Source organism: Mustela putorius, unplaced genomic scaffold (assembly GCF_011764305.1).
Source record: "Mustela putorius furo isolate JIRA1106 unplaced genomic scaffold, ASM1176430v1.1 tig00003853_pilon_pilon_pilon, whole genome shotgun sequence".
Taxonomy (NCBI): domain Eukaryota; kingdom Metazoa; phylum Chordata; class Mammalia; order Carnivora; family Mustelidae; genus Mustela; species Mustela putorius.
In genome coordinates, this window is record NW_025422005.1 from 9,006,078 (window position 1) to 9,018,361 (window position 12,284).

The window sequence follows — 12,284 nt, forward strand, 5'->3', positions numbered from 1 at the left end:
TCTTGACCTCCCCTGGAGGCAGGCAGCGGCCCCCTCCCTAGGTGCTGACATCTGGGCACCTGCATGGGTGCTTCTCAAATCCCTGGCTCACAGCCAGACTGGTTCAAATCGTACCGAAGTGAGATGAAAGGCGGCCCCAGCAAGATACGTCCTCATCGTAATCTCCAGAGTGTGACCTCATTTGGAGAAAAACATCGTCGGAGACGGGATTAAGCGAGAGTCTAGAGCATTCTAGATGACCCAGATGGGCTCCAAATTCAAAGACGAGGTCCTTAGAAGAGAAGAGCGGCTCACAGAGAAGCGGAGAAGCCATGGAAGGCAGAGGCGGAGGCTGGAGAGGGGCAGCCCCGGGCCAGGGAACCCTTGACTTTCAGCCTTCCGGCCTCCGCAATCGTGAGAGAATTAATTTCTGTTGTTTCAAGCCAAGCTGGTAGTCATGGGTTACAACAGCCCCAGGAGAAGAATACACCTGCCTCCTCCACTTAGCAGCTACCTTCCCTGGAGCACATTTCTTAACACTCCTGAGCCTTGGCTTCCGCATCTGTGAAATGGGGCAGTTTCTACATCCCAGGGCATGTGAAGACTCGAGATAATATGGGTTAAGCTCTCAGAGGAAGGGCTGGCACCGGCTGTCGGCCTCTCCCTTGGTAGCGAGCCTCGGAAAGTTCTATTGCCAAACTTCCAGCCCCAGGCAGTGCTGTCTCTGGCAGGAGCACCAAGGGACTTTAGAAGCTCCCGTATATGTCAGGGTCCTGGCTCCTCAGGGCGATGGAGGCTGTGGTGTGTGAAACGGAGCTAATGAGCCCTTGCGGTGCCGTTTATAGCCCCGTGAAAATCATGGCAGAACCTCATGGTGGTCAGAGTACGGGAATTAGTGGGAATGACCCCAAGGATGTCATCTTTAACACCCATTGAAGGGATGGTTAGGATCTCACAAGTGATCAGAACACAGACTCTGGGGTAGACTCCCTCCTCAGCCACTTCACTCCCTCTGTGATCCATGGTAAGTTACTTAGCCTCTCGGTGCCTCCGTTTTCCCGCCTATAAAATGGGTACAGTATTCATCACGCTGCTACCCCGTAGTGTTTGTAAATGCTTCGACTGGTGTTAGAAAATGCTGTGCTGGGACGCCTGGGTGGCTCAGTTGGTTAAGCAGCTGCCTTCGGCTCAGGTAATGATCCCAGCGTCCTGGGATCGAGTCCCACATCGGGCTCCTTGCTCGGCAGGGAGCCTGCTTCTCCCTCTGCCTCTGCCTGCCATTCTGTCTGCCTGTGCTTGCTCTCTCCCCTTCTCTCTCTGATAAATAAATAAAATCTTTAAAAAAAAAAAAAAAGAAAATGCTGTTGTTAAATATGTATCCAAATCAATAAAGAGGGCATTCCTTTGAATCTGCAATCTACCCAAATTTTCACCGGCGGCAAAGCTGGGTCTTCCCCGCCTGCCCGCACCCTGCCTCCAGAGGGAAGCTCTATCTCACGCCCCCAGGAGGGGGCTGCACATTGCTCAGTGTTTGACCAGCCAACACTTTTGAGGGCTGGAAGAAGTGGGTGAGTGCTTTGGCCCCTACCCTCCTATGCCTGGGACTCTCCCTCTGGGGGACACACCCAGCTTCGTGACATGAGCCCTCCCAGGCCAGGGATGGAGATGCTACCTCAGTCCCATTTCCTACGGGCCCCTGAGTTATTAGAATTCTCGGCTCTCTGGGAGTGTCCCCTAGGGGTCTGCTTGCAAGGTTGGGTTGGCTGGGCTGAAATAGGACTCCCTTTTCTCACCCATAGAATGGAGTCCAAAAACATCATCCCTCAGCCCCGGGGTGGAATTCTGATTCGTCACGTAGCTTGGCATCCCCAGGAGACTCTGGGGGTGTCTGGAAAGACAGAGCGAGGTCCCACCTCGGCCAGGCACCAGGGGGATCTTGGCACCAGGGGGATCTTGGCAGGCGGTGTCCAGGGAAGTTCTGATCTTTTACCCAGAACGTTCTGTATTTCCCCTCTGGAGTCTGTTTTGGGACCTTGGTTCAGAACCCCGCCGTGAGCAGTGACGCTGCATGTGTGCCCCGGTTTCTAATTCCAGAAAGGCACCCAGCTGTCGGTGCAGGCGTGTTGAGCCAGCTTCAAAGAACGTCTGGCCAGGGAGGTTGGGGAACCCTTCAGGTAAGCTTCTGTCTGCCCACGTGTCCATCCATCTGTCTGTCTGTCTGTCTACCCCTCAGAGAACAGATGGTCTTCTTCCTGGGTCTGTAGGGCAGTTAATTACACAGCTGGGGCTCAGTGTCCTCAACTGTACCCTGAGAATGACAGCAGTGCCTGCCTTTTGGGGTCCTTGTGGGCATTAAACAAATTCATACAGCCATGCCTGTATGACCTATTGGACCTCACCTATTATTTATTGTTATCATTTATTAATAAATGAGCTGTTGGACCTCATTTATTATTCTTGTTGTTTTTTTAAAGATTTTATTTTTATTTATTTGACAGACAGAGATCACAAGTAGGCAGAGAGGCAGGCAGAGAGAGAGGAGGAAGCAGGCTCCCTGCTGAGCAGAGAGCCCGATGTGGGACTCGATCCCAGGACCCTGAGGTCATGACCTGAGCCGAAGGCAGAGTCTTAACCCACTGAACCACCCGGGTGCCCCTAATTTTATTTTTATTTTTTTAAAGATTTTATTTATTTATTTGAGAGAGAGAGAGAGAGCACAAGTGAGGATGAGGGTCAGAGGGAGAGGGAGAAGCAGGCTACCCACTGAGCAGGGAGCCCGACGCGGGGCTCAATTCCAGGACTCTGGGATCATGACCTGAGCCGAAGGCAGACACTCAACAACTGAGCCACCCAAGCCCCCTCAGAAAAATCTTCAGTAAACCTGATTTGGTTCCCTTGGACTCAGACGTCGTCAGTCACAGTCCCACTTAAATACAAGACACACAAGAACACACTTTGAAGAAAAAGATACTTATCTTCCTCGTTATTTCTCAGATGAGAGAATTAGGTGCAACACAGTTGTTAGAATGCATTACAATAAAAGATATTTTCTTTCTTTCTTTTTTTCTTCTAGTTTTAGTTTTAGTTTTTAGTTTAGTTTCCGTTTTTACTTTTTTTAGTTTCGGATTAGAAACTTAGCTCTTTTCTAGTCTGCAGCAGATAATTTTTGTTTTAAAAAATCGCGAGGCAGCAATATTTTCAGTTAGGCAGTTTTTCTTAGTTATAAATCTATAATATAATCATGCTTTGAGTCCAGTTTTTTTTGTTTGCCTCTATGTGTTTGTGCTCTTTATTTTTAATCCAGCACCCAAAAATGAGTCTTTGGAGAAAACAAGACAAACGGTTCTTTGGGGGAAATAGTGCAGAATCACTTTTTCTAGGGAAGATTAGAAAAGGGACTTAAACTGTGTTCTGAAAATTTACTTATCCTGAAGGACCAATTAAAAAAAAAAATCTAGATATTCAGGCACCTGGGTGGCTCAGTTGGTTAGGCATCTGCCTTCCGCTAGGGTCACAACCCCAGGGATCCAGGGATCAAGCCCCTGATGGGGCTCCCTGCTCAGCGGGAAACCTGCTTCTCCCTCTCCCACTCCCCCTGCTTGTGTGCTCTCTCTCTCTCTGTCAAATAAATAAATAAATAAAATCTTCACAGAAATAAGAAATTGAAAATATCTAGATATTGAGAAATATGCCCTTCCATTCTATTACTGATACTTTTTCTCTATTACTTCATCAAAAGAGAATTCTTTTTCTCTTTTTAAAAAAGATTTTATTTATTTATTTGACAGACAGAGATCATAAGTAGAACAGCAGGCAGAGAGAGAGGAGGAAGCAGGCTCCCTTCTGAGCAGAGAGCCTGATGCGGGGCTCCATCCCAGGACCCCCAAGATCATGACCTGAGCTGAAGGCAGCAGCTTAATCCATTGAACCACCCAGGCACCCCTCAAAAGAGAATTCTCAGCTGACATAATGAACTCCATTTCAGAGTTCTTTACCTTGAGGATATTTACAATTTAATTTAATTTAATTTAATTAATTTAATTTATCATTAAATTAGTTTTAGTTTAGTTTTAATTTATCATTCATATATCATTAAATGATAAATTTATCATTAAATTAAATGATAGATTAAATGATAAATGACAAATTAAGTGATTAAATGATAAATTAAATAATCCCAGGTGCTCTCTCGACGTTATTACTGTGTTGTTGCGAACCTGTGTCAAGTTACACATGCCTCATACACATGGTAGCAGCTTCTTCACCTTCGGCCGTGATCTTGAGAAGCCGATACAGCCTCAGGCCAGAGTCTGTTTCCTATCAGTGCGTTCACCCCAGACGGCTCTCGGCTGGCGGTGTGCTCGGCAGTCCTCAGGAAATGCCGATGATTTATGAGTCGCGTCGTCCCCTTGAGCACCTAGAGCTCCAGCTACAAGCAGCCCCGCCAGCTGGGCTCCCCAAACAGCCTGCGCTTCTTCTTCATCTCCTGCAGCTTCGCAAGTTTCAAGGGACACAGCATCACTGCCCTGCTGTCCTCACAGCTCCCTGATGTCTGAGATCCCCCACCCAAGCTGAATCCACAGTCTCAGCGGAACCATGTGGAGTAGAGGTCATGGGAAAAGAATGGTCTGGGAGTTAAGGACCCCAAAGCTTGGGGCGCCTGGGTGGCTCAGCGGGTTAAGCCTCTGCCTTTGGCTCAGGTCATGATTCCAGGGTCCTGGGATCGAGCCCCACATCAGGCTCTCTGCTCAGCTTCCCCCTCTCTCTCTGCCTGCCTCTCTGCCTACTTGTGATCTCTGTCTGTCAAATAAATAAATAAAATCTTAAAAAAAAAAAAGGAGCCCCAAAGCTCTGAGCTGTCCTTGTCCTGTTTGTCCCCTAGGAACGCTCCGTTGGGAGAAAGGGAGAAGGTTAAGAAGGTGGACTCGGGATCGAGCTGCTCACGTCCAACCCCTGCTGCAGCGCTTCCGTGTCCAGGCTTCTTCTCATTCAGGCTCAGTTTGCTCATCTGTCAAATGGGGATAAGAGAAAACATAGTTCTGCTGAAGAGTAAATGAGATGACAGTCCTGAAGTACTTGGGATGGTGCCTGACACTTAGATGGTGCTCAGCGACTAGTACTCTCTGGCAGGTGCAGCCCCTACCCTTTCCTCTGCGAAACAACACGACAGAGGGTCTCCGCTCCCCGGCCTGGCCTCTCTGGATCTAGCTCCTTCCCCTTCCTTTTCCCAGCTTCTCCTCCCAGGATGGGAGCCCCACTCGATCTCAGACACCCTTGGGAGTCTTGCCAGGCAGAAGCCCCAGCACGTGCTAGTGTTTCCAAGACAGGGCTCCACTCCACGCGTCTCCCATGCCTCCCACCGCCTGTAACCTTCTAACCCCCTCGGCCCACAGGCTGGTTATTTCCATCCGGAGTCAGGCAGGAAAGCAGGAGGCATAACGACACCTGCCCGTGTGCGTTGTCTTATTTGATACAACGAGGCACCATTATCCCCACTTTACAGATGATGACACTGAGGCACGGGGGATTACGTACCTTGCTCAAGGTCTCAGGTATAGTTAGAGGAGGAGCCTGGTACCAATGCTGGTCAGCTGTCCCCAGAGCCAGCGGAGTGACCCCAGTGCCCCCCAACAACACTGTAGGCTACTGGGAAGAGGAGCCAAAAGAATATAGCCCTCTCCCACCGCTAACTCAGTCCTTGTCATATTAGTAAGTGCTTCCTAGGACTTAACCTTGTTGGTATGGTTCTTACCACCCCTCTCCCCACTGGGATCACACACGGGCATTCATCACAGCACCTGCCCGCTGTTGATGCCCCTGTCCAGTCAAGTCCATGGTAAATCCCTCCCCACTCCCTGCCCTAGGAAATAGGCAGGGAGGTCAAGCCTGCGTGGCTGTTTGGGTCTGGGCAGGAGAAACCAGAGTGGGGTTAGGAGGCTGGGCATGGCGTGTGTGTGGGTCTGTGTGTGTGTCTGTGTGTGCATGGCAGGGCAGGGGTGGGGTGGATGGCGGGAGCCGGGAGCCGGGACCCTCCCCGTCGTTCTTCCGCAGCCCCGCCAAGTTTCTGAACTAGCAAGATGCTGAAAGGAACTGGGTTTCGCGCGGCAGAAGTCGACAGGGCTGAGGCAGATCTAAGCCCAGACAACACGGTCCAATGCAGGCAGGAGCGCCAGAGAGAAGCAGAAGGAAATGTGGAGGAGGCAAGAAGCAGTGCTTTGCTCTAGATTGGACAATATCCATATTTTGTCTGTGTTCAGACGTGATTACGGAGGGTTCTTGGTTTTGCATTAACCCGTCACTGTTACCGAGTGGTCTTGTCTGACATCGAGGGTCTGTGAAATTGTCTATGTTCATTAGGAAAATACCAAGGCCCCAGTGACCGTGCCTGCGGCTGGCTCCTGGAAGTCAGGAGCTGCTTTTCTCTTTCTCTGAAGGGAGAGACAGACACTTGGAGAAATTGGGAGGAGACTCTGGCTTCCATGTGCGCTGGAAAGAGGCGTATAAAGTGTCTGGATATGACGAGCATTAACGTGTGTGCTCTGTATAGTTTGGTATTTTGGTTTTCGCTAAGCAACATATCCAGAGTATCTTGTTTGCTCATGTGGGCCCCCATCCCTGAATGGCTTGGCACAGAGTTGACACTCTGTTTAATACCCATCTTCAGACAACAAATAAAAGTTTGTCAAATGAATAAGTGAGGGAATTTATTTAACCATTCCTCCCCCATTGGACATTTAAGTTATTTCCTAGTTCTGCTGTAAATTACACAGCGATCTACATGTATTAAGCAGAACACTACGCTGGCCTGCTGCCCCAGTCCCCACCACTCCCTATCGCCCCTGATGCTGAGTTCATTGGGTAGTTAGTTGCTATACCTCATTATACACGCACTGTGGCTTTTCTTAAAGTAAAGAAATATTACTGTGCATCCACGTCTCTATCAAAAATGGAAAGATAGGGATGTCTGGGTGGTTTAGTCAGTTAAGTATCTGCCTTTGGCCTGGGGTCATGATCTCAGGGTCCTGAGATCGAGTCCCACATGGGAGGGGGGGTCCCTGCTCAGCAGAGAGACTATTTCTCCCTCTGCCTCTGCCTGCTGCTCTGCCTGCTTGTGCTCTCTCTCTCTGACAGATAAATAAATTTTTAAAGAATTCTAAAAAGAAAGTGGAAAGATAAAAGCAGGACAGAGAGAGTTGCTCATTTCTAGAAAAACAGGAGGAAGCAAGTCTTGGGCAAAACTGGTGAGTACTTTGTGGGCGAAGTGCACCAATGTGTCCACTGTCCTTGTCTTGTATTCAACCTGCCGCCCTCGTTGGCATAGTGTCTTCCTCACCCATAGGATCTGAGAGAGCACACTTTGTCCCATTTGTGTGATAACACTTCCATGTAACCTTCACCCAGTTGAAGAAAGAGAACAGGGTCAGCACTCAGTACATATGTACCCTTTGGGCTAACCTTTGTCTTGACTTCTCACATTACAGGCTAGTCCTGCCTCCTTGAACCTTACATGAGTGGGGCCACACTGTTTTCAATCTTGTCTAAACACTATGTTTACAAGGCTTGTCTCTGTTGTCATGATTTATTTTCATTGCCATGAATATTCCATTGTATGGATATATTATCTGTCCTCCATTTTCTTCAGGATAAACATTTGGGATTCTGATAATTTGGGGTTTATCGCAAGTCATGCCTGTAAGAACACTTTTTATGTCTTCTGGTGAGCGTATGGATACTTTCTGTTAGATACACACTTAGGAGTGGAACTGAGGTCATTCTAGAACGATTTTTAAAGATTCTGCCAAACCATTTCCCGAAGTGCTTAAATCTGCTTGAAGTGTTTTAACACGAAGCATTCACTTAGTTCTAAGCATTATTAGTGTCCCCATTTACAGATAAGAAACCTGAGGCTCAGGGGTGCGGGTGGCTCAATTGGTTAAGCATCTGCCTTCGGCTCAGGTCATAATCCCAGAGTTCCAGGATCGAGTCCCACATGGTGCTCCTTGCTCAGGGGTGAGTCTCCTTCTCCCTCTCCCTGCTGTTCATGATGTCTCTCTCTCACGTTCTCTCTGTCTCAAATAAATAAAATCTTTATTAAAAAAAATCTGAGTCTCAGAGAGGTGAGCTAACTTCTGTTAGGTCATACGGCTGGTAAAGGCTGGACTTTAGCATACACCATACTATTTCTCGTGAATACTATGCAGGTGTTTAGTGGTGCTTGTTGAATAAATAGGCCAATGAAAGAATGGGTCCCCCAAAGAAAGGGCTGAGGGGGACTCTCAGTCCACTCTGACTCAGCGGTTGACTTACAGGGTACAGAACAGGATGGGTTTAAAGAGCTAGAAGTGCTGCTATTGCTTCTGCTTCAAACTTTTGGAGAATTTCGTCTCTTAAATTACACAAATCATACATCATCATTATGGAGAGATTAGAAAAACTGACAGGCAAAACAAGTCCCTCCACCCAGAGAGTCACTGTAAAGATATCATTAGTTATTTCTATATAAATAAATGCTATTATATAGGGGAGATCATCAGTCTTTTCCTTTGTGATTTCTGTGTTTTTAAGCATAGTTAGAAAATTCTCTTCTTCTCTGAAGTCATAAGAGTTTTTCAATGTCTTCTTCTGGTGCTTTTGTCATTTTCATTTTAAAAAGTTTGTATTTGCTCCATTTGGATTTTAGCATGGGGCACCACCTACAACATGGGCTCAGGTTTTTTGGTTTGTTTGTTTGTTTGTTTGTTTTTCCATCTGGCAACCCGAATAGTCCCATATCATTTGTTAAAAAGCCTGTATTTACTCAAATTATTAAGGCTTTGAAGTATGTCTTAACACCTGACCTGGCTAGTTTCCTTCTGTTGTTCTTCCTCAGAATTTCCCAGGTAAATGTGCTTCTTTGTCTTCCATTTCCATTTCAGATTCTGAAGTCGCTTTTGTCAATTCTTGCGGGGGGGGGGTTGTGAGGAGAGTTAGCAGTATTTTTGCTGGGATGTCATTACATTTACGGTTATGCCAGGGGAAACTGGCAACTTTATGATATTGAGTTGTATAACCCAAGGACATAACGTGCAGTCTTATTTGTGTTCCTCAGTCATATTTTCAAGTTCTCGCTATAGAATTGTGTATGATGTAAGGAAAGGATATAAATTCACTCTTTTGCATGAGGATATCCAGTGGTCCTGGCACCATTTCTGGGAGAATGGTTATTTTTTTCCCCATTGAATTTTCTTTATAGTCTTGCCAAAAATCAATTGACCATAAATGGGTTGGTTTAGTTCTGGACTCAATTCCATTCCATTGATCTGTGTATTTAACCTTATTATGTCAGTACCACACAGCCTTTAAAAAAAAATTTTTTTTTTTAGGATTTTATTCATTTATTTGAGAGAGTGTGTGTGCTCAAGAGTGAGCACAAGCCGGGGAGAGAGGCAGAGGGAGAAACAGACTCCCTGTTTAGCGGGGAGCCCGATGTAAAACTCGATCTCAAGACCCTGGGATCATGACTTGAGTCAAAGACAGACCTTCAACCCGCTGAGCCACCCACACATCACACAGTCTTCATTACTATAGTTTATCATTAAGCTTTGAAATTGAGAAATATGAGTCCTTTTTTCCGACTGTGTTCTTTTTTTCAAGATTGTCTTTGGTATTCTGGATCCCCCTGTGTTTCTACAGGAAGTTTAGGATCTGCTCATCAAATTTTGCAAAATAAAATAGTTGGGGGTGTGCCTGGTGGCTCAGTTGGTTGAGGGTCTGACTCTTGATTTCAGCTCAGGTCATGATCTTGGGGTCATGAGATCCCAAGATCTTGCTTGGGATTTTCTCTGTCCCTCTGACTCTCTCCTCCACCCCAGTTCTCTCTCTCTCTAAAAAAAAAAAAAAATACAGTTGAGATTTTGATGAGGAATGTATTGAATCTGTAGATCAAGCTGACAAATTTGCCATCTTGACAATATTGTCTTCTTATCATAAACAGGGGCTGAATTCATTTAAGTCTTCTCTAATTTCTTTCAAGTGTCTTAGAGTTTTTGGGCTACACATTTTGCAATCTTTCATTAAATGTATTCCTAAATATTTTATTCTTTTTGATGCTATTGTGAATGGAATTGTTTTCTTAGTTTCATTTTCAGATTGTTTGTTGCTAGATTTTTGAAATACAATTTATTTTCATACATTCATCTTGTAGCATGCTACCTTGCTGAATTCAAATATTAGCTCTGATAGTATTTCTAGTGGATGCTCTAGGATTTTTTTTTTAATGTACAAGATAATGTCATATGCAAATAGAAATGGTTTTGCGACTTCCTTTTTAATCTGGATGCCATTTATTTATCAATCTATCCATTCCCCTCTCTGTCTCTCTCTGTGTCTCTCTAATTATTTGTCTGTTTTTGTCTAATTGCCTTGACTAGAACCTCCATCACAATACTGAATAGAACTGAGAGTGACTCTCACTGAGAATGGACTTCCTTGACCTGTAACTGGTCTTAAAGAGAAACCATTCTGCCTTTTACCACATGGCAGGCAGAATAATAGACCTTCCCCCAAGAGCTGTTCATATCCTTATCCTAGAACCTGCAAATATATACCTTTGTACAGCAGAGGGGAATCGAGATTGCAGATTGCTAATCAGTGTGTAATGGGGAGATGGTCTTACGTTATCTGGGTGAACCAAATGTAATCACAAGTCATCAAAAGTAAAGGGGGTAGCAGAGGAGGGAGAACCAGAGAGAAGGCAGTGTGAGATGGACTTGGCCCAGGGTTTTTTGGCTTTGAAAATGGAAGAAAAGGATTGTGAGCCAAGGAGTGTGGGTGGTCTCTAAAAGCTAGGAAAGGCGACGAAACAGATGCTGCTTTAGAGAATCCAGAAGGAATACAGCACTCCTGACATGTTGATTTTAGCCCAGTGAGATCTATGCCGGACTTCTGACCTCCAGAACTTGTATGATAATGATCTTGTATTGGTTAAGCCATTAAATTTATGAGGTGACTGGGTGGCTCTGTTGGTTAAGTGTCTGACTCTTGATTTGGGCTCAGTTCATGATCTTGGGGCTGCTTAGGATTCTCTTCCGCTCCCTCTCCTCTTCTCTTTTTTTCTCTCTCTCTCTCTCAAAAAAAAAAAAAAAAAAGCCACTAAATTTGTGATAATATGTTACAGCAACAATGGAAACTGATACTCACCATTAAGTACAATGTTAGGCATGGTTTTTTCCACTGATGTCTTTAACCAGGAAGTTCTTTTCTATTTGAGGGGTTTTTCTTGAGTGTTTTAATTGAAATGGTTTTGGATTTTGCTAAGTGCTTTATTAACATCTGAGATGATTATGTGTTTTTTGTCCTGTATTCTATTGACATGGTATCAGATATTAATTGAATTTCACATGTTAAACCAACTTCGCTTTACTGAAATAAATCTCACTTGGTAATTTATTCTTTTCATACGTTGCTGAATTCACTGAGCTGGCATTTTGTTGAGGACTTTTATGTCTGTTCATAGGGTCTCTGGTTTATATTGGTCTGTGGTTTTCTTTTCTTTCTTTGTCTTTGATATCAGGAGAATCCTGGACTGAGAATGATTTGGGAAGTGTTGTCTCCTCTTCCGTTGTTTAGAAGAGTTTGTAAAGAATGTGAATTAATTATTAATTAATTAATTATTAATTAGTTAAGAATGTGAATTAATTAATTAATTTACCAGCGAAGTCATCTCTTTCAGAGTTCATTGAGCTTCTTGTACATGTATAATGTTTTTCATTGACTTTAGAAGGTTTTCAGCCAATTTTTCTTTGAATACTTTCCTGTTCCTTTTCCTCTCTTCTCTCTCTTGGTACCCCCAGGATATGTATGTTCTACTTTTCTCGAAGGCTCTGTTCATTTTTCTTTGTTCATTGTCTCTCTGTTCTTCTAATTACATAGTCTCTATCAATCTCCCTTCAAGTCTGCTCATGATTTCTTCCAGCTCAGGTCCACTGTTGAGCCCTTACAGTGAATATTTCATCTTGGTTATTATTCTTTCCAATTCTATAATTTTAGTTTGGTCTTTCAAAAAATATAATTTCTAACCCTTTGTTGGCATTCTCTCTATGAAATATTGCCATCATACCTTACTTTACTTCTTTAAGTATGATATTCTTATGAAAAAAATTTTTATTTAAATTCTATTTAATTGGGCACCTGGGTGGCTCAGTGGGGTAAGCCTCTGCCTTCGGCTCAGGTCATGATCTCAGGGTCCTGGGATCAAGCCCCACATTGGGCTCTCTGCTCAGCGGGAGCCTGCTTCCCTCTCTCTCGGCCTGCCTCTCTGCTTACTT